The 21159-nt window shown below is 47.4% G+C and overlaps 16 non-coding genes across 16 annotated transcripts; all 16 read right to left on the bottom strand.

The window, feature by feature from the left end:
• Positions 1-687: 687 nt before the first annotated feature.
• TRNAV-CAC (transfer RNA valine (anticodon CAC)) lies at positions 688-760 on the bottom strand. Its single transcript has one exon. It is a non-coding gene; the product is annotated as a tRNA-Val (tRNA).
• Positions 761-1180: 420 nt separating this feature from the next.
• TRNAP-UGG (transfer RNA proline (anticodon UGG)) lies at positions 1181-1252 on the bottom strand. Its single transcript has one exon. It is a non-coding gene; the product is annotated as a tRNA-Pro (tRNA).
• Positions 1253-3074: 1822 nt separating this feature from the next.
• Positions 3075-3146, bottom strand: TRNAP-UGG (transfer RNA proline (anticodon UGG)). Its single transcript has one exon. It is a non-coding gene; the product is annotated as a tRNA-Pro (tRNA).
• Positions 3147-4460: 1314 nt separating this feature from the next.
• Positions 4461-4533, bottom strand: TRNAV-CAC (transfer RNA valine (anticodon CAC)). The gene has a single exon. It is a non-coding gene; the product is annotated as a tRNA-Val (tRNA).
• Positions 4534-4952: 419 nt separating this feature from the next.
• Positions 4953-5024, bottom strand: TRNAP-UGG (transfer RNA proline (anticodon UGG)). The gene has a single exon. It is a non-coding gene; the product is annotated as a tRNA-Pro (tRNA).
• Positions 5025-6335: 1311 nt separating this feature from the next.
• On the bottom strand, positions 6336-6408 carry TRNAV-CAC (transfer RNA valine (anticodon CAC)). The gene has a single exon. It is a non-coding gene; the product is annotated as a tRNA-Val (tRNA).
• Positions 6409-6828: 420 nt separating this feature from the next.
• TRNAP-UGG (transfer RNA proline (anticodon UGG)) lies at positions 6829-6900 on the bottom strand. The gene has a single exon. It is a non-coding gene; the product is annotated as a tRNA-Pro (tRNA).
• Positions 6901-8225: 1325 nt separating this feature from the next.
• On the bottom strand, positions 8226-8298 carry TRNAV-CAC (transfer RNA valine (anticodon CAC)). The gene has a single exon. It is a non-coding gene; the product is annotated as a tRNA-Val (tRNA).
• Positions 8299-10082: 1784 nt separating this feature from the next.
• On the bottom strand, positions 10083-10155 carry TRNAV-CAC (transfer RNA valine (anticodon CAC)). Its single transcript has one exon. It is a non-coding gene; the product is annotated as a tRNA-Val (tRNA).
• Positions 10156-12443: 2288 nt separating this feature from the next.
• Positions 12444-12515, bottom strand: TRNAP-UGG (transfer RNA proline (anticodon UGG)). Its single transcript has one exon. It is a non-coding gene; the product is annotated as a tRNA-Pro (tRNA).
• A 1318-nt stretch (positions 12516-13833) lies between these two features.
• On the bottom strand, positions 13834-13906 carry TRNAV-CAC (transfer RNA valine (anticodon CAC)). The gene has a single exon. It is a non-coding gene; the product is annotated as a tRNA-Val (tRNA).
• A 419-nt stretch (positions 13907-14325) lies between these two features.
• On the bottom strand, positions 14326-14397 carry TRNAP-UGG (transfer RNA proline (anticodon UGG)). Its single transcript has one exon. It is a non-coding gene; the product is annotated as a tRNA-Pro (tRNA).
• Positions 14398-15716: 1319 nt separating this feature from the next.
• On the bottom strand, positions 15717-15789 carry TRNAV-CAC (transfer RNA valine (anticodon CAC)). The gene has a single exon. It is a non-coding gene; the product is annotated as a tRNA-Val (tRNA).
• Positions 15790-18066: 2277 nt separating this feature from the next.
• On the bottom strand, positions 18067-18138 carry TRNAP-UGG (transfer RNA proline (anticodon UGG)). Its single transcript has one exon. It is a non-coding gene; the product is annotated as a tRNA-Pro (tRNA).
• A 1318-nt stretch (positions 18139-19456) lies between these two features.
• Positions 19457-19529, bottom strand: TRNAV-CAC (transfer RNA valine (anticodon CAC)). The gene has a single exon. It is a non-coding gene; the product is annotated as a tRNA-Val (tRNA).
• A 419-nt stretch (positions 19530-19948) lies between these two features.
• TRNAP-UGG (transfer RNA proline (anticodon UGG)) lies at positions 19949-20020 on the bottom strand. The gene has a single exon. It is a non-coding gene; the product is annotated as a tRNA-Pro (tRNA).
• Between the last annotated feature and the right edge of the window lie 1139 nt (positions 20021-21159).

Raw genomic sequence — 21159 nt, 5'->3', positions numbered from 1 at the left:
GTGAGCATTCACAGAGCCCAGCTTCGTTGACAAGAGTGCAAAAGGTGTATACTAAAAGCTTTCTGCTTTACTTGAGCGCCATGGCCGTTATTATATTTTGGCTGCTCCAAGCAATCTCTGTCCAGCCGATGCAAATTTCCAGCTCAAATTTTCCCAGCACTCAAAAAGTCCCTCCTCCCGCCAGCTCTGCTTTCAGGAAGTTCAGCAGAAGCAGTCCAACTTCTGTTCCCACTTCAGAGGAAAAGCTTTCTCGGGCCAGAGAAAGCCAGGGAATCACTGTACCGGCAAGTGCATTTCTTACAACTGGTAATCCCTCAGAACACAGAAATGAAGAAGCTGTATATGAAAATGTATTATTTCTTTGGTACACTAACCTATGTAACTAATATGGACCATTTCAGAGGACGGAGCGGACCCAACTGTGATCCCAGAGACCCAAATACCCAGCAGTAGGGAAAATAAATCCTCTCTGTGCTCTGCAACATTACATACACAAAATGCAAGCGCGTGCATTTTTTTATTGGCCCCATATACAGAATACATGTGAGGATGCTTGCCTTCCCAGTGTATTTCTCAAGCTCTTGAGAGCATATGCTATTTCCATGGGAACGCAAATAAGTTCATACTTTACATTTGTGTGTGACAAAAGGGGAAAAAAACTATTTTGTGTAAAATGCCAGCAGAGAGTGTTTCTGCCCGGTCTCGAACCGGGGACCTTTCGCGTGTGAGGCGAACGTGATAACCACTACACTACAGAAACAGCTGCTTGCTCACCTTTGTAGGGACTGGGAGAACAGGTGCAAAGGGCAGTGCAAGTGGACCTGCTTAAAGACTAATCAAATGCCTTGCGCCTGAAGCTCACACAATCCAGCCTAAAACATACGTCCTATCAAGCATGCGCACATATACAAGTATGCCAGCTGAGGGCCTATGCAGCGTACAGAGGGAAGGACATATTTCCACTTTGAGATCGGACGGCCAAAACTCACAAGCAAATCAAGGAATGTTACTGAGAGCTAACAGAGAACACAAAGTGCTTGTCGCAAGGACATGGCACGCAAAGAGGTTCAGGAAGTGAATTGTTCATCGACTACTGCTTACCGAGAAAACCAGAGAGTCTGTCCAATGAAAATAACATTGAAAAAACAAAAAAAAGGAGCTCAAGTTAACCACCTTGATTGGGCTCGTCCGGGATTTGAACCCGGGACCTCTCGCACCCAAAGCGAGAATCATACCCCTAGACCAACGAGCCACGGTCCTTTGAGCATTTGACGGAATTGTCCTCAGCGTTTGCACCCCCCTTAGGATTCGAGGCCAAGAATGCCTATTCCTGAAGTTTGTTCCTGCCGCTGAAAGCCTTGTCGGTGTATGAGCCAAATGAATGCCCCAGTCGGCACGCTCTGACTGTCTTCACAGGTCTCCTCCTCATCCCGAAGGTTGGTGGCCCATTGACATCAGGGTGGAAGGTGCTTGCGATACACTGTTCCTTCCTTCCTTCCTTCCTTCCTTCCTTTATTCCTCTTATGCTGTTTATGTAATAAGAGGGGACGATACACAGAAGAGAGAAAGTGGCCCAACACACTAGACTAGCAGTCTTCTGATCAATCTGCAGCTGGCAAGGTGGGGGAGAGCCTTTATTTTGCACCTGCTGGGATCTGCATTGGCAGAAGCTCTGAGGGCTGGGCCTTTCCTTTTGCCTGTAAAAACAAAAAGCAGCCCTCCTCCCTCCAGCCCTGAGAGCATGGGCGTGACACTGGAAAAAGCAGCATCTCCCCTTTGGTAAAGATGACCATTGCACAGCTGCTCACTCAGAGCTCGATCGTGCTCGATCAGGCTCGATCAGGCGAGATATATTTAGGTCACCAGCAAAGTCTGTTCTCTTTTCTTGCGTAGGGTGAGCATTCACAGAGCCCAGCTTCGTTGACAAGAGTGCAAAAGGTGTATACTAAAAGCTTTCTGCTTTACTTGAGCGCCATGGCCGTTATTATATTTTGGCTGCTCCAAGCAATCTCTGTCCAGCCGATGCAAATTTCCAGCTCAAATTTTCCCAGCACTCAAAAAGTCCCTCCTCCCGCCAGCTCTGCTTTCAGGAAGTTCAGCAGAAGCAGTCCAACTTCTGTTCCCACTTCAGAGGAAAAGCTTTCTCGGGCCAGAGAAAGCCAGGGAATCACTGTACCGGCAAGTGCATTTCTTACAACTGGTAATCCCTCAGAACACAGAAATGAAGAAGCTGTATATGAAAATGTATTATTTCTTTGGTACACTAACCTATGTAACTAATATGGACCATTTCAGAGGACGGAGCGGACCCAACTGTGATCCCAGAGACCCAAATACCCAGCAGTAGGGAAAATAAATCCTCTCTGTGCTCTGCAACATTACATACACAAAATGCAAGCGCGTGCATTTTTTTATTGGCCCCATATACAGAATACATGTGAGGATGCTTGCCTTCCCAGTGTATTTCTCAAGCTCTTGAGAGCATATGCTATTTCCATGGGAACGCAAATAAGTTCATACTTTACATTTGTGTGTGACAAAAGGGGAAAAAAACTATTTTGTGTAAAATGCCAGCAGAGAGTGTTTCTGCCCGGTCTCGAACAGGGGACCTTTCGCGTGTGAGGCGAACGTGATAACCACTACACTACAGAAACAGCTGCTTGCTCACCTTTGTAGGGACTGGGAGAACAGGTGCAAAGGGCAGTGCAAGTGGACCTGCTTAAAGACTAATCAAATGCCTTGCGCCTGAAGCTCACACAATCCAGCCTAAAACATACGTCCTATCAAGCATGCGCACATATACAAGTATGCCAGCTGAGGGCCTATGCAGCGTACAGAGGGAAGGACATATTTCCACTTTGAGATCGGACGGCCAAAACTCACAAGCAAATCAAGGAATGTTACTGAGAGCTAACAGAGAACACAAAGTGCTTGTCGCAAGGACATGGCACGCAAAGAGGTTCAGGAAGTGAATTGTTCATCGACTACTGCTTACCGAGAAAACCAGAGAGTCTGTCCAATGAAAATAACATTGAAAAAACAAAAAAAAGGAGCTCAAGTTAACCACCTTGATTGGGCTCGTCCGGGATTTGAACCCGGGACCTCTCGCACCCAAAGCGAGAATCATACCCCTAGACCAACGAGCCACGGTCCTTTGAGCATTTGACGGAATTGTCCTCAGCGTTTGCACCCCCCTTAGGATTCGAGGCCAAGAATGCCTATTCCTGAAGTTTGTTCCTGCCGCTGAAAGCCTTGTCGGTGTATGAGCCAAATGAATGCCCCAGTCGGCACGCTCTGACTGTCTTCACAGGTCTCCTCCTCATCCCGAAGGTTGGTGGCCCATTGACATCAGGGTGGAAGGTGCTTGCGATACACTGTTCCTTCCTTCCTTCCTTCCTTCCTTTATTCCTCTTATGCTGTTTATGTAATAAGAGGGGACGATACACAGAAGAGAGAAAGTGGCCCAACACACTAGACTAGCAGTCTTCTGATCAATCTGCAGCTGGCAAGGTGGGGGAGAGCCTTTATTTTGCACCTGCTGGGATCTGCATTGGCAGAAGCTCTGAGGGCTGGGCCTTTCCTTTTGCCTGTAAAAACAAAAAGCAGCCCTCCTCCCTCCAGCCCTGAGAGCATGGGCGTGACACTGGAAAAAGCAGCATCTCCCCTTTGGTAAAGATGACCATTGCACAGCTGCTCACTCAGAGCTCGATCGTGCTCGATCAGCGAGATATATTTAGGTCACCAGCAAAGTCTGTTCTCTTTTCTTGCGTAGGGTGAGCATTCACAGAGCCCAGCTTCGTTGACAAGAGTGCAAAAGGTGTATACTAAAAGCTTTCTGCTTTACTTGAGCGCCATGGCCGTTATTATATTTTGGCTGCTCCAAGCAATCTCTGTCCAGCCGATGCAAATTTCCAGCTCAAATTTTCCCAGCACTCAAAAAGTCCCTCCTCCCGCCAGCTCTGCTTTCAGGAAGTTCAGCAGAAGCAGTCCAACTTCTGTTCCCACTTCAGAGGAAAAGCTTTCTCGGGCCAGAGAAAGCCAGGGAATCACTGTACCGGCAAGTGCATTTCTTACAACTGGTAATCCCTCAGAACACAGAAATGAAGAAGCTGTATATGAAAATGTATTATTTCTTTGGTACACTAACCTATGTAACTAATATGGACCATTTCAGAGGACGGAGCGGACCCAACTGTGATCCCAGAGACCCAAATACCCAGCAGTAGGGAAAATAAATCCTCTCTGTGCTCTGCAACATTACATACACAAAATGCAAGCGCGTGCATTTTTTTATTGGCCCCATATACAGAATACATGTGAGGATGCTTGCCTTCCCAGTGTATTTCTCAAGCTCTTGAGAGCATATGCTATTTCCATGAGAACGCAAATAAGTTCATACTTTACATTTGTGTGTGACAAAAGGGGAAAAAAACTATTTTGTGTAAAATGCCAGCAGAGAGTGTTTCTGCCCGGTCTCGAACCGGGGACCTTTCGCGTGTGAGGCGAACGTGATAACCACTACACTACAGAAACAGCTGCTTGCTCACCTTTGTAGGGACTGGGAGAACAGGTGCAAAGGGCAGTGCAAGTGGACCTGCTTAAAGACTAATCAAATGCCTTGCGCCTGAAGCTCACACAATCCAGCCTAAAACATACGTCCTATCAAGCATGCGCACATATACAAGTATGCCAGCTGAGGGCCTATGCAGCGTACAGAGGGAAGGACATATTTCCACTTTGAGATCGGACGGCCAAAACTCACAAGCAAATCAAGGAATGTTACTGAGAGCTAACAGAGAACACAAAGTGCTTGTCGCAAGGACATGGCACGCAAAGAGGTTCAGGAAGTGAATTGTTCATCGACTACTGCTTACCGAGAAAACCAGAGAGTCTGTCCAATGAAAATAACATTGAAAAAACAAAAAAAGGAGCTCAAGTTAACCACCTTGATTGGGCTCGTCCGGGATTTGAACCCGGGACCTCTCGCACCCAAAGCGAGAATCATACCCCTAGACCAACGAGCCACGGTCCTTTGAGCATTTGACGGAATTGTCCTCAGCGTTTGCACCCCCCTTAGGATTCGAGGCCAAGAATGCCTATTCCTGAAGTTTGTTCCTGCCGCTGAAAGCCTTGTCGGTGTATGAGCCAAATGAATGCCCCAGTCGGCACGCTCTGACTGTCTTCACAGGTCTCCTCCTCATCCCGAAGGTTGGTGGCCCATTGACATCAGGGTGGAAGGTGCTTGCGATACACTGTTCCTTCCTTCCTTCCTTCCTTTATTCCTCTTATGCTGTTTATGTAATAAGAGGGGACGATACACAGAAGAGAGAAAGTGGCCCAACACACTAGACTAGCAGTCTTCTGATCAATCTGCAGCTGGCAAGGTGGGGGAGAGCCTTTATTTTGCACCTGCTGGGATCTGCATTGGCAGAAGCTCTGAGGGCTGGGCCTTTCCTTTTGCCTGTAAAAACAAAAAGCAGCCCTCCTCCCTCCAGCCCTGAGAGCATGGGCGTGACACTGGAAAAAGCAGCATCTCCCCTTTGGTAAAGATGACCATTGCACAGCTGCTCACTCAGAGCTCGATCGTGCTCGATCAGGCGAGATATATTTAGGTCACCAGCAAAGTCTGTTCTCTTTTCTTGCGTAGGGTGAGCATTCACAGAGCCCAGCTTCGTTGACAAGAGTGCAAAAGGTGTATACTAAAAGCTTTCTGCTTTACTTGAGCGCCATGGCCGTTATTATATTTTGGCTGCTCCAAGCAATCTCTGTCCAGCCGATGCAAATTTCCAGCTCAAATTTTCCCAGCACTCAAAAAGTCCCTCCTCCCGCCAGCTCTGCTTTCAGGAAGTTCAGCAGAAGCAGTCCAACTTCTGTTCCCACTTCAGAGGAAAAGCTTTCTCGGGCCAGAGAAAGCCAGGGAATCACTGTACCGGCAAGTGCATTTCTTACAACTGGTAATCCCTCAGAACACAGAAATGAAGAAGCTGTATATGAAAATGTATTATTTCTTTGGTACACTAACCTATGTAACTAATATGGACCATTTCAGAGGACGGAGCGGACCCAACTGTGATCCCAGAGACCCAAATACCCAGCAGTAGGGAAAATAAATCCTCTCTGTGCTCTGCAACATTACATACACAAAATGCAAGCGCGTGCATTTTTTTATTGGCCCCATATACAGAATACATGTGAGGATGCTTGCCTTCCCAGTGTATTTCTCAAGCTCTTGAGAGCATATGCTATTTCCATGGGAACGCAAATAAGTTCATACTTTACATTTGTGTGTGACAAAAGGGGAAAAAAACTATTTTGTGTAAAATGCCAGCAGAGAGTGTTTCTGCCCGGTCTCGAACCGGGGACCTTTCGCGTGTGAGGCGAACGTGATAACCACTACACTACAGAAACAGCTGCTTGCTCACCTTTGTAGGGACTGGGAGAACAGGTGCAAAGGGCAGTGCAAGTGGACCTGCTTAAAGACTAATCAAATGCCTTGCGCCTGAAGCTCACACAATCCAGCCTAAAACATACGTCCTATCAAGCATGCGCACATATACAAGTATGCCAGCTGAGGGCCTATGCAGCGTACAGAGGGAAGGACATATTTCCACTTTGAGATCGGACGGCCAAAACTCACAAGCAAATCAAGGAATGTTACTGAGAGCTAACAGAGAACACAAAGTGCTTGTCGCAAGGACATGGCACGCAAAGAGGTTCAGGAAGTGAATTGTTCATCGACTACTGCTTACCGAGAAAACCAGAGAGTCTGTCCAATGAAAATAACATTGAAAAAACAAAAAAAAGGAGCTCAAGTTAACCACCTTGATTGGGCTCGTCCGGGATTTGAACCCGGGACCTCTCGCACCCAAAGCGAGAATCATACCCCTAGACCAACGAGCCACGGTCTTTTGAGCATTTGACGGAATTGTCCTCAGCGTTTGCACCCCCCTTAGGATTCGAGGCCAAGAATGCCTATTCCTGAAGTTTGTTCCTGCCGCTGAAAGCCTTGTCGGTGTATGAGCCAAATGAATGCCCCAGTCGGCACGCTCTGACTGTCTTCACAGGTCTCCTCCTCATCCCGAAGGTTGGTGGCCCATTGACATCAGGGTGGAAGGTGCTTGCGATACACTGTTCCTTCCTTCCTTCCTTCCTTCCTTTATTCCTCTTATGCTGTTTATGTAATAAGAGGGGACGATACACAGAAGAGAGAAAGTGGCCCAACACACTAGACTAGCAGTCTTCTGATCAATCTGCAGCTGGCAAGGTGGGGGAGAGCCTTTATTTTGCACCTGCTGGGATCTGCATTGGCAGAAGCTCTGAGGGCTGGGCCTTTCCTTTTGCCTGTAAAAACAAAAAGCAGCCCTCCTCCCTCCAGCCCTGAGAGCATGGGCGTGACACTGGAAAAAGCAGCATCTCCCCTTTGGTAAAGATGACCATTGCACAGCTGCTCACTCAGAGCTCGATCGTGCTCGATCAGGCTCGATCAGGCGAGATATATTTAGGTCACCAGCAAAGTCTGTTCTCTTTTCTTGCGTAGGGTGAGCATTCACAGAGCCCAGCTTCGTTGACAAGAGTGCAAAAGGTGTATACTAAAAGCTTTCTGCTTTACTTGAGCGCCATGGCCGTTATTATATTTTGGCTGCTCCAAGCAATCTCTGTCCAGCCGATGCAAATTTCCAGCTCAAATTTTCCCAGCACTCAAAAAGTCCCTCCTCCCGCCAGCTCTGCTTTCAGGAAGTTCAGCAGAAGCAGTCCAACTTCTGTTCCCACTTCAGAGGAAAAGCTTTCTCGGGCCAGAGAAAGCCAGGGAATCACTGTACCGGCAAGTGCATTTCTTACAACTGGTAATCCCTCAGAACACAGAAATGAAGAAGCTGTATATGAAAATGTATTATTTCTTTGGTACACTAACCTATGTAACTAATATGGACCATTTCAGAGGACGGAGCGGACCCAACTGTGATCCCAGAGACTCAAATACCCAGCAGTAGGGAAAATAAATCCTCTCTGTGCTCTGCAACATTACATACACAAAATGCAAGCGCGTGCATTTTTTTATTGGCCCCATATACAGAATACATGTGAGGATGCTTGCCTTCCCAGTGTATTTCTCAAGCTCTTGAGAGCATATGCTATTTCCATGGGAACGCAAATAAGTTCATACTTTACATTTGTGTGTGACAAAAGGGGAAAAAAACTATTTTGTGTAAAATGCCAGCAGAGAGTGTTTCTGCCCGGTCTCGAACCGGGGACCTTTCGCGTGTGAGGCGAACGTGATAACCACTACACTACAGAAACAGCTGCTTACTCACCTTTGTAGGGACTGGGAGAACAGGTGCAAAGGGCAGTGCAAGTGGACCTGCTTAAAGACTAATCAAATGCCTTGCGCCTGAAGCTCACACAATCCAGCCTAAAACATACGTCCTATCAAGCATGCGCACATATACAAGTATGCCAGCTGAGGGCCTATGCAGCGTACAGAGGGAAGGACATATTTCCACTTTGAGATCGGACGGCCAAAACTCACAAGCAAATCAAGGAATGTTACTGAGAGCTAACAGAGAACACAAAGTGCTTGTCGCAAGGACATGGCACGCAAAGAGGTTCAGGAAGTGAATTGTTCATCGACTACTGCTTACCGAGAAAACCAGAGAGTCTGTCCAATGAAAATAACATTGAAAAAACAAAAAATAGGAGCTCAAGTTAACCACCTTGATTGGGACCTCTCGCACCCAAAGCGAGAATCATACCCCTAGACCAACGAGCCACGGTCCTTTGAGCATTTGACGGAATTGTCCTCAGCGTTTGCACCCCCCTTAGGATTCGAGGCCAAGAATGCCTATTCCTGAAGTTTGTTCCTGCCGCTGAAAGCCTTGTCGGTGTATGAGCCAAATGAATGCCCCAGTCGGCACGCTCTGACTGTCTTCACAGGTCTCCTCCTCATCCCGAAGGTTGGTGGCCCATTGACATCAGGGTGGAAGGTGCTTGCGATACACTGTTCCTTCCTTCCTTCCTTCCTTCCTTTATTCCTCTTATGCTGTTTATGTAATAAGAGGGGACGATACACAGAAGAGAGAAAGTGGCCCAACACACTAGACTAGCAGTCTTCTGATCAATCTGCAGCTGGCAAGGTGGGGGAGAGCCTTTATTTTGCACCTGCTGGGATCTGCATTGGCAGAAGCTCTGAGGGCTGGGCCTTTCCTTTTGCCTGTAAAAACAAAAAGCAGCCCTCCTCCCTCCAGCCCTGAGAGCATGGGCGTGACACTGGAAAAAGCAGCATCTCCCCTTTGGTAAAGATGACCATTGCACAGCTGCTCACTCAGAGCTCGATCGTGCTCGATCAGGCGAGATATATTTAGGTCACCAGCAAAGTCTGTTCTCTTTTCTTGCGTAGGGTGAGCATTCACAGAGCCCAGCTTCGTTGACAAGAGTGCAAAAGGTGTATACTAAAAGCTTTCTGCTTTACTTGAGCGCCATGGCCGTTATTATATTTTGGCTGCTCCAAGCAATCTCTGTCCAGCCGATGCAAATTTCCAGCTCAAATTTTCCCAGCACTCAAAAAGTCCCTCCTCCCGCCAGCTCTGCTTTCAGGAAGTTCAGCAGAAGCAGTCCAACTTCTGTTCCCACTTCAGAGGAAAAGCTTTCTCGGGCCAGAGAAAGCCAGGGAATCACTGTACCGGCAAGTGCATTTCTTACAACTGGTAATCCCTCAGAACACAGAAATGAAGAAGCTGTATATGAAAATGTATTATTTCTTTGGTACACTAACCTATGTAACTAATATGGACCATTTCAGAGGACGGAGCGGACCCAACTGTGATCCCAGAGACCCAAATACCCAGCAGTAGGGAAAATAAATCCTCTCTGTGCTCTGCAACATTACATACACAAAATGCAAGCGCGTGCATTTTTTTATTGGCCCCATATACAGAATACATGTGAGGATGCTTGCCTTCCCAGTGTATTTCTCAAGCTCTTGAGAGCATATGCTATTTCCATGGGAACGCAAATAAGTTCATACTTTACATTTGTGTGTGACAAAAGGGGAAAAAAACTATTTTGTGTAAAATGCCAGCAGAGAGTGTTTCTGCCCGGTCTCGAACCGGGGACCTTTCGCGTGTGAGGCGAACGTGATAACCACTACACTACAGAAACAGCTGCTTGCTCACCTTTGTAGGGACTGGGAGAACAGGTGCAAAGGGCAGTGCAAGTGGACCTGCTTAAAGACTAATCAAATGCCTTGCGCCTGAAGCTCACACAATCCAGCCTAAAACATACGTCCTATCAAGCATGCGCACATATACAAGTATGCCAGCTGAGGGCCTATGCAGCGTACAGAGGGAAGGACATATTTCCACTTTGAGATCGGACGGCCAAAACTCACAAGCAAATCAAGGAATGTTACTGAGAGCTAACAGAGAACACAAAGTGCTTGTCGCAAGGACATGGCACGCAAAGAGGTTCAGGAAGTGAATTGTTCATCGACTACTGCTTACCGAGAAAACCAGAGAGTCTGTCCAATGAAAATAACATTGAAAAAACAAAAAAAAGGAGCTCAAGTTAACCACCTTGATTGGGCTCGTCCGGGATTTGAACCCGGGACCATACCCCTAGACCAACGAGCCACGGTCCTTTGAGCATTTGACGGAATTGTCCTCAGCGTTTGCACCCCCCTTAGGATTCGAGGCCAAGAATGCCTATTCCTGAAGTTTGTTCCTGCCGCTGAAAGCCTTGTCGGTGTATGAGCCAAATGAATGCCCCAGTCGGCACGCTCTGACTGTCTTCACAGGTCTCCTCCTCATCCCGAAGGTTGGTGGCCCATTGACATCAGGGTGGAAGGTGCTTGCGATACACTGTTCCTTCCTTCCTTCCTTCCTTCCTTTATTCCTCTTATGCTGTTTATGTAATAAGAGGGGACGATACACAGAAGAGAGAAAGTGGCCCAACACACTAGACTAGCAATCTTCTGATCAATCTGCAGCTGGCAAGGTGGGGGAGAGCCTTTATTTTGCACCTGCTGGGATCTGCATTGGCAGAAGCTCTGAGGGCTGGGCCTTTCCTTTTGCCTGTAAAAACAAAAAGCAGCCCTCCTCCCTCCAGCCCTGAGAGCATGGGCGTGACACTGGAAAAAGCAGCATCTCCCCTTTGGTAAAGATGACCATTGCACAGCTGCTCACTCAGAGCTCGATCGTGCTCGATCAGGCTCGATCAGGCGAGATATATTTAGGTCACCAGCAAAGTCTGTTCTCTTTTCTTGCGTAGGGTGAGCATTCACAGAGCCCAGCTTCGTTGACAAGAGTGCAAAAGGTGTATACTAAAAGCTTTCTGCTTTACTTGAGCGCCATGGCCGTTATTATATTTTGGCTGCTCCAAGCAATCTCTGTCCAGCCGATGCAAATTTCCAGCTCAAATTTTCCCAGCACTCAAAAAGTCCCTCCTCCCGCCAGCTCTGCTTTCAGGAAGTTCAGCAGAAGCAGTCCAACTTCTGTTCCCACTTCAGAGGAAAAGCTTTCTCGGGCCAGAGAAAGCCAGGGAATCACTGTACCGGCAAGTGCATTTCTTACAACTGGTAATCCCTCAGAACACAGAAATGAAGAAGCTGTATATGAAAATGTATTATTTCTTTGGTACACTAACCTATGTAACTAATATGGACCATTTCAGAGGACGGAGCGGACCCAACTGTGATCCCAGAGACCCAAATACCCAGCAGTAGGGAAAATAAATCCTCTCTGTGCTCTGCAACATTACATACACAAAATGCAAGCGCGTGCATTTTTTTATTGGCCCCATATACAGAATACATGTGAGGATGCTTGCCTTCCCAGTGTATTTCTCAAGCTCTTGAGAGCATATGCTATTTCCATGGGAACGCAAATAAGTTCATACTTTACATTTGTGTGTGACAAAAGGGGAAAAAAACTATTTTGTGTAAAATGCCAGCAGAGAGTGTTTCTGCCCGGTCTCGAACAGGGGACCTTTCGCGTGTGAGGCGAACGTGATAACCACTACACTACAGAAACAGCTGCTTGCTCACCTTTGTAGGGACTGGGAGAACAGGTGCAAAGGGCAGTGCAAGTGGACCTGCTTAAAGACTAATCAAATGCCTTGCGCCTGAAGCTCACACAATCCAGCCTAAAACATACGTCCTATCAAGCATGCGCACATATACAAGTATGCCAGCTGAGGGCCTATGCAGCGTACAGAGGGAAGGACATATTTCCACTTTGAGATCGGACGGCCAAAACTCACAAGCAAATCAAGGAATGTTACTGAGAGCTAACAGAGAACACAAAGTGCTTGTCGCAAGGACATGGCACGCAAAGAGGTTCAGGAAGTGAATTGTTCATCGACTACTGCTTACCGAGAAAACCAGAGAGTCTGTCCAATGAAAATAACATTGAAAAAACAAAAAAAAGGAGCTCAAGTTAACCACCTTGATTGGGCTCGTCCGGGATTTGAACCCGGGACCTCTCGCACCCAAAGCGAGAATCATACCCCTAGACCAACGAGCCACGGTCCTTTGAGCATTTGACGGAATTGTCCTCAGCGTTTGCACCCCCCTTAGGATTCGAGGCCAAGAATGCCTATTCCTGAAGTTTGTTCCTGCCGCTGAAAGCCTTGTCGGTGTATGAGCCAAATGAATGCCCCAGTCGGCACGCTCTGACTGTCTTCACAGGTCTCCTCCTCATCCCGAAGGTTGGTGGCCCATTGACATCAGGGTGGAAGGTGCTTGCGATACACTGTTCCTTCCTTCCTTCCTTCCTTCCTTCCTTTATTCCTCTTATGCTGTTTATGTAATAAGAGGGGACGATACACAGAAGAGAGAAAGTGGCCCAACACACTAGACTAGCAGTCTTCTGATCAATCTGCAGCTGGCAAGGTGGGGGAGAGCCTTTATTTTGCACCTGCTGGGATCTGCATTGGCAGAAGCTCTGAGGGCTGGGCCTTTCCTTTTGCCTGTAAAAACAAAAAGCAGCCCTCCTCCCTCCAGCCCTGAGAGCATGGGCGTGACACTGGAAAAAGCAGCATCTCCCCTTTGGTAAAGATGACCATTGCACAGCTGCTCACTCAGAGCTCGATCGTGCTCGATCAGCGAGATATATTTAGGTCACCAGCAAAGTCTGTTCTCTTTTCTTGCGTAGGGTGAGCATTCACAGAGCCCAGCTTCGTTGACAAGAGTGCAAAAGGTGTATACTAAAAGCTTTCTGCTTTACTTGAGCGCCATGGCCGTTATTATATTTTGGCTGCTCCAAGCAATCTCTGTCCAGCCGATGCAAATTTCCAGCTCAAATTTTCCCAGCACTCAAAAAGTCCCTCCTCCCGCCAGCTCTGCTTTCAGGAAGTTCAGCAGAAGCAGTCCAACTTCTGTTCCCACTTCAGAGGAAAAGCTTTCTCGGGCCAGAGAAAGCCAGGGAATCACTGTACCGGCAAGTGCATTTCTTACAACTGGTAATCCCTCAGAACACAGAAATGAAGAAGCTGTATATGAAAATGTATTATTTCTTTGGTACACTAACCTATGTAACTAATATGGACCATTTCAGAGGACGGAGCGGACCCAACTGTGATCCCAGAGACCCAAATACCCAGCAGTAGGGAAAATAAATCCTCTCTGTGCTCTGCAACATTACATACACAAAATGCAAGCGCGTGCATTTTTTTATTGGCCCCATATACAGAATACATGTGAGGATGCTTGCCTTCCCAGTGTATTTCTCAAGCTCTTGAGAGCATATGCTATTTCCATGAGAACGCAAATAAGTTCATACTTTACATTTGTGTGTGACAAAAGGGGAAAAAAACTATTTTGTGTAAAATGCCAGCAGAGAGTGTTTCTGCCCGGTCTCGAACCGGGGACCTTTCGCGTGTGAGGCGAACGTGATAACCACTACACTACAGAAACAGCTGCTTGCTCACCTTTGTAGGGACTGGGAGAACAGGTGCAAAGGGCAGTGCAAGTGGACCTGCTTAAAGACTAATCAAATGCCTTGCGCCTGAAGCTCACACAATCCAGCCTAAAACATACGTCCTATCAAGCATGCGCACATATACAAGTATGCCAGCTGAGGGCCTATGCAGCGTACAGAGGGAAGGACATATTTCCACTTTGAGATCGGACGGCCAAAACTCACAAGCAAATCAAGGAATGTTACTGAGAGCTAACAGAGAACACAAAGTGCTTGTCGCAAGGACATGGCACGCAAAGAGGTTCAGGAAGTGAATTGTTCATCGACTACTGCTTACCGAGAAAACCAGAGAGTCTGTCCAATGAAAATAACATTGAAAAAACAAAAAAAGGAGCTCAAGTTAACCACCTTGATTGGGCTCGTCCGGGATTTGAACCCGGGACCTCTCGCACCCAAAGCGAGAATCATACCCCTAGACCAACGAGCCACGGTCCTTTGAGCATTTGACGGAATTGTCCTCAGCGTTTGCACCCCCCTTAGGATTCGAGGCCAAGAATGCCTATTCCTGAAGTTTGTTCCTGCCGCTGAAAGCCTTGTCGGTGTATGAGCCAAATGAATGCCCCAGTCGGCACGCTCTGACTGTCTTCACAGGTCTCCTCCTCATCCCGAAGGTTGGTGGCCCATTGACATCAGGGTGGAAGGTGCTTGCGATACACTGTTCCTTCCTTCCTTCCTTCCTTCCTTCCTTTATTCCTCTTATGCTGTTTATGTAATAAGAGGGGACGATACACAGAAGAGAGAAAGTGGCCCAACACACTAGACTAGCAGTCTTCTGATCAATCTGCAGCTGGCAAGGTGGGGGAGAGCCTTTATTTTGCACCTGCTGGGATCTGCATTGGCAGAAGCTCTGAGGGCTGGGCCTTTCCTTTTGCCTGTAAAAACAAAAAGCAGCCCTCCTCCCTCCAGCCCTGAGAGCATGGGCGTGACACTGGAAAAAGCAGCATCTCCCCTTTGGTAAAGATGACCATTGCACAGCTGCTCACTCAGAGCTCGATCGTGCTCGATCAGGCGAGATATATTTAGGTCACCAGCAAAGTCTGTTCTCTTTTCTTGCGTAGGGTGAGCATTCACAGAGCCCAGCTTCGTTGACAAGAGTGCAAAAGGTGTATACTAAAAGCTTTCTGCTTTACTTGAGCGCCATGGCCGTTATTATATTTTGGCTGCTCCAAGCAATCTCTGTCCAGCCGATGCAAATTTCCAGCTCAAATTTTCCCAGCACTCAAAAAGTCCCTCCTCCCGCCAGCTCTGCTTTCAGGAAGTTCAGCAGAAGCAGTCCAACTTCTGTTCCCACTTCAGAGGAAAAGCTTTCTCGGGCCAGAGAAAGCCAGGGAATCACTGTACCGGCAAGTGCATTTCTTACGACTGGTAATCCCTCAGAACACAGAAATGAAGAAGCTGTATATGAAAATGTATTATTTCTTTGGTACACTAACCTATGTAACTAATATGGACCATTTCAGAGGACGGAGCGGACCCAACTGTGATCCCAGAGACCCAAATACCCAGCAGTAGGGAAAATAAATCCTCTCTGTGCTCTGCAACATTACATACACAAAATGCAAGCGCATGCATTTTTTTATTGGCCCCATATACAGAATACATGTGAGGATGCTTGCCTTCCCAGTGTATTTCTCAAGCTCTTGAGAGCATATGCTATTTCCATGGGAACGCAAATAAGTTCATACTTTACATTTGTGTGTGACAAAAGGGGAAAAAAACTATTTTGTGTAAAATGCCAGCAGAGAGTGTTTCTGCCCGGTCTCGAACCGGGGACCTTTCACGTGTGAGGCGAACGTGATAACCACTACACTACAGAAACAGCTGCTTGCTCACCTTTGTAGGGACTGGGAGAACAGGTGCAAAGGGCAGTGCAAGTGGACCTGCTTAAAGACTAATCAAATGCCTTGCGCCTGAAGCTCACACAATCCAGCCTAAAACATACGTCCTATCAAGCATGCGCACATATACAAGTATGCCAGCTGAGGGCCTATGCAGCGTACAGAGGGAAGGACATATTTCCACTTTGAGATCGGACGGCCAAAACTCACAAGCAAATCAAGGAATGTTACTGAGAGCTAACAGAGAACACAAAGTGCTTGTCGCAAGGACATGGCACGCAAAGAGGTTCAGGAAGTGAATTGTTCATCGACTACTGCTTACCGAGAAAACCAGAGAGTCTGTCCAATGAAAATAACATTGAAAAAACAAAAAATAGGAGCTCAAGTTAACCACCTTGATTGGGACCTCTCGCACCCAAAGCGAGAATCATACCCCTAGACCAACGAGCCACGGTCCTTTGAGCATTTGACGGAATTGTCCTCAGCGTTTGCACCCCCCTTAGGATTCGAGGCCAAGAATGCCTATTCCTGAAGTTTGTTCCTGCCGCTGAAAGCCTTGTCGGTGTATGAGCCAAATGAATGCCCCAGTCGGCACGCTCTGACTGTCTTCACAGGTCTCCTCCTCATCCCGAAGGTTGGTGGCCCATTGACATCAGGGTGGAAGGTGCTTGCGATACACTGTTCCTTCCTTCCTTCCTTCCTTCCTTTATTCCTCTTATGCTGTTTATGTAATAAGAGGGGACGATACACAGAAGAGAGAAAGTGGCCCAACACACTAGACTAGCAGTCTTCTGATCAATCTGCAGCTGGCAAGGTGGGGGAGAGCCTTTATTTTGCACCTGCTGGGATCTGCATTGGCAGAAGCTCTGAGGGCTGGGCCTTTCCTTTTGCCTGTAAAAACAAAAAGCAGCCCTCCTCCCTCCAGCCCTGAGAGCATGGGCGTGACACTGGAAAAAGCAGCATCTCCCCTTTGGTAAAGATGACCATTGCACAGCTGCTCACTCAGAGCTCGATCGTGCTCGATCAGGCGAGATATATTTAGGTCACCAGCAAAGTCTGTTCTCTTTTCTTGCGTAGGGTGAGCATTCACAGAGCCCAGCTTCGTTGACAAGAGTGCAAAAGGTGTATACTAAAAGCTTTCTGCTTTACTTGAGCGCCATGGCCGTTATTATATTTTGGCTGCTCCAAGCAATCTCTGTCCAGCCGATGCAAATTTCCAGCTCAAATTTTCCCAGCACTCAAAAAGTCCCTCCTCCCGCCAGCTCTGCTTTCAGGAAGTTCAGCAGAAGCAGTCCAACTTCTGTTCCCACTTCAGAGGAAAAGCTTTCTCGGGCCAGAGAAAGCCAGGGAATCACTGTACCGGCAAGTGCATTTCTTACAACTGGTAATCCCTCAGAACACAGAAATGAAGAAGCTGTATATGAAAATGTATTATTTCTTTGGTACACTAACCTATGTAACTAATATGGACCATTTCAGAGGACGGAGCGGACCCAACTGTGATCCCAGAGACCCAAATACCCAGCAGTAGGGAAAATAAATCCTCTCTGTGCTCTGCAACATTACATACACAAAATGCAAGCGCGTGCATTTTTTTATTGGCCCCATATACAGAATACATGTGAGGATGCTTGCCTTCCCAGTGTATTTCTCAAGCTCTTGAGAGCATATGCTATTTCCATGGGAACGCAAATAAGTTCATACTTTACATTTGTGTGTGACAAAAGGGGAAAAAAACTATTTTGTGTAAAATGCCAGCAGAGAGTGTTTCTGCCCGGTCTCGAACAGGGGACCTTTCGCGTGTGAGGCGAACGTGATAACCACTACACTACAGAAACAGCTGCTTGCTCACCTTTGTAGGGACTGGGAGAACAGGTGCAAAGGGCAGTGCAAGTGGACCTGCTTAAAGACTAATCAAATGCCTTGCGCCTGAAGCTCACACAATCCAGCCTAAAACATACGTCCTATCAAGCATGCGCACATATACAAGTATGCCAGCTGAGGGCCTATGCAGCGTACAGAGGGAAGGACATATTTCCACTTTGAGATCGGACGGCCAAAACTCACAAGCAAATCAAGGAATGTTACTGAGAGCTAACAGAGAACACAAAGTGCTTGTCGCAAGGACATGGCACGCAAAGAGGTTCAGGAAGTGAATTGTTCATCGACTACTGCTTACCGAGAAAACCAGAGAGTCTGTCCAATGAAAATAACATTGAAAAAACAAAAAAAAGGAGCTCAAGTTAACCACCTTGATTGGGCTCGTCCGGGATTTGAACCCGGGACCTCTCGCACCCAAAGCGAGAATCATACCCCTAGACCAACGAGCCACGGTCCTTTGAGCATTTGACGGAATTGTCCTCAGCGTTTGCACCCCCCTTAGGATTCGAGGCCAAGAATGCCTATTCCTGAAGTTTGTTCCTGCCGCTGAAAGCCTTGTCGGTGTATGAGCCAAATGAATGCCCCAGTCGGCACGCTCTGACTGTCTTCACAGGTCTCCTCCTCATCCCGAAGGTTGGTGGCCCATTGACATCAGGGTGGAAGGTGCTTGCGATACACTGTTCCTTCCTTCCTTCCTTCCTTCCTTCCTTTATTCCTCTTATGCTGTTTATGTAATAAGAGGGGACGATACACAGAAGAGAGAAAGTGGCCCAACACACTAGACTAGCAGTCTTCTGATCAATCTGCAGCTGGCAAGGTGGGGGAGAGCCTTTATTTTGCACCTGCTGGGATCTGCATTGGCAGAAGCTCTGAGGGCTGGGCCTTTCCTTTTGCCTGTAAAAACAAAAAGCAGCCCTCCTCCCTCCAGCCCTGAGAGCATGGGCGTGACACTGGAAAAAGCAGCATCTCCCCTTTGGTAAAGATGACCATTGCACAGCTGCTCACTCAGAGCTCGATCGTGCTCGATCAGCGAGATATATTTAGGTCACCAGCAAAGTCTGTTCTCTTTTCTTGCGTAGGGTGAGCATTCACAGAGCCCAGCTTCGTTGACAAGAGTGCAAAAGGTGTATACTAAAAGCTTTCTGCTTTACTTGAGCGCCATGGCCGTTATTATATTTTGGCTGCTCCAAGCAATCTCTGTCCAGCCGATGCAAATTTCCAGCTCAAATTTTCCCAGCACTCAAAAAGTCCCTCCTCCCGCCAGCTCTGCTTTCAGGAAGTTCAGCAGAAGCAGTCCAACTTCTGTTCCCACTTCAGAGGAAAAGCTTTCTCGGGCCAGAGAAAGCCAGGGAATCACTGTACCGGCAAGTGCATTTCTTACAACTGGTAATCCCTCAGAACACAGAAATGAAGAAGCTGTATATGAAAATGTATTATTTCTTTGGTACACTAACCTATGTAACTAATATGGACCATTTCAGAGGACGGAGCGGACCCAACTGTGATCCCAGAGACCCAAATACCCAGCAGTAGGGAAAATAAATCCTCTCTGTGCTCTGCAACATTACATACACAAAATGCAAGCGCGTGCATTTTTTTATTGGCCCCATATACAGAATACATGTGAGGATGCTTGCCTTCCCAGTGTATTTCTCAAGCTCTTGAGAGCATATGCTATTTCCATGAGAACGCAAATAAGTTCATACTTTACATTTGTGTGTGACAAAAGGGGAAAAAAACTATTTTGTGTAAAATGCCAGCAGAGAGTGTTTCTGCCCGGTCTCGAACCGGGGACCTTTCGCGTGTGAGGCGAACGTGATAACCACTACACTACAGAAACAGCTGCTTGCTCACCTTTGTAGGGACTGGGAGAACAGGTGCAAAGGGCAGTGCAAGTGGACCTGCTTAAAGACTAATCAAATGCCTTGCGCCTGAAGCTCACACAATCCAGCCTAAAACATACGTCCTATCAAGCATGCGCACATATACAAGTATGCCAGCTGAGGGCCTATGCAGCGTACAGAGGGAAGGACATATTTCCACTTTGAGATCGGACGGCCAAAACTCACAAGCAAATCAAGGAATGTTACTGAGAGCTAACAGAGAACACAAAGTGCTTGTCGCAAGGACATGGCACTCAAAGAGGTTCAGGAAGTGAATTGTTCATCGACTACTGCTTACCGAGAAAACCAGAGAGTCTGTCCAATGAAAATAACATTGAAAAAACAAAAAAAGGAGCTCAAGTTAACCACCTTGATTGGGCTCGTCCGGGATTTGAACCCGGGACCTCTCGCACCCAAAGCGAGAATCATACCCCTAGACCAACGAGCCACGGTCCTTTGAGCATTTGACGGAATTGTCCTCAGCGTTTGCACCCCCCTTAGGATTCGAGGCCAAGAATGCCTATTCCTGAAGTTTGTTCCTGCCGCTGAAAGCCTTGTCGGTGTATGAGCCAAATGAATGCCCCAGTCGGCACGCTCTGACTGTCTTCACAGGTCTCCTCCTCATCCCGAAGGTTGGTGGCCCATTGACATCAGGGTGGAAGGTGCTTGCGATACACTGTTCCTTCCTTCCTTCCTTCCTTCCTTCCTTTATTCCTCTTATGCTGTTTATGTAATAAGAGGGGACGATACACAGAAGAGAGAAAGTGGCCCAACACACTAGACTAGCAGTCTTCTGATCAATCTGCAGCTGGCAAGGTGGGGGAGAGCCTTTATTTTGCACCTGCTGGGATCTGCATTGGCAGAAGCTCTGAGGGCTGGGCCTTTCCTTTTGCCTGTAAAAACAAAAAGCAGCCCTCCTCCCTCCAGCCCTGAGAGCATGGGCGTGACACTGGAAAAAGCAGCATCTCCCCTTTGGTAAAGATGACCATTGCACAGCTGCTCACTCAGAGCTCGATCGTGCTCGATCAGGCGAGATATATTTAGGTCACCAGCAAAGTCTGTTCTCTTTTCTTGCGTAGGGTGAGCATTCACAGAGCCCAGCTTCGTTGACAAGAGTGCAAAAGGTGTATACTAAAAGCTTTCTGCTTTACTTGAGCGCCATGGCCGTTATTATATTTTGGCTGCTCCAAGCAATCTCTGTCCAGCCGATGCAAATTTCCAGCTCAAATTTTCCCAGCACTCAAAAAGTCCCTCCTCCCGCCAGCTCTGCTTTCAGGAAGTTCAGCAGAAGCAGTCCAACTTCTGTTCCCACTTCAGAGGAAAAGCTTTCTCGGGCCAGAGAAAGCCAGGGAATCACTGTACCGGCAAGTGCATTTCTTACGACTGGTAATCCCTCAGAACACAGAAATGAAGAAGCTGTATATGAAAATGTATTATTTCTTTGGTACACTAACCTATGTAACTAATATGGACCATTTCAGAGGACGGAGCGGACCCAACTGTGATCCCAGAGACCCAAATACCCAGCAGTAGGGAAAATAAATCCTCTCTGTGCTCTGCAACATTACATACACAAAATGCAAGCGC

This window comes from Ambystoma mexicanum, chromosome 2q (assembly GCF_040938575.1).
Source record: "Ambystoma mexicanum isolate Mex_15411 chromosome 2q, UKY_AmexF1_1, whole genome shotgun sequence".
NCBI classification, from domain to species: domain Eukaryota; kingdom Metazoa; phylum Chordata; class Amphibia; order Caudata; family Ambystomatidae; genus Ambystoma; species Ambystoma mexicanum.
The sequence above is the reverse complement of the archived record's forward strand: the minus strand, read 5'-3'. Positions and strand labels throughout refer to the sequence as shown.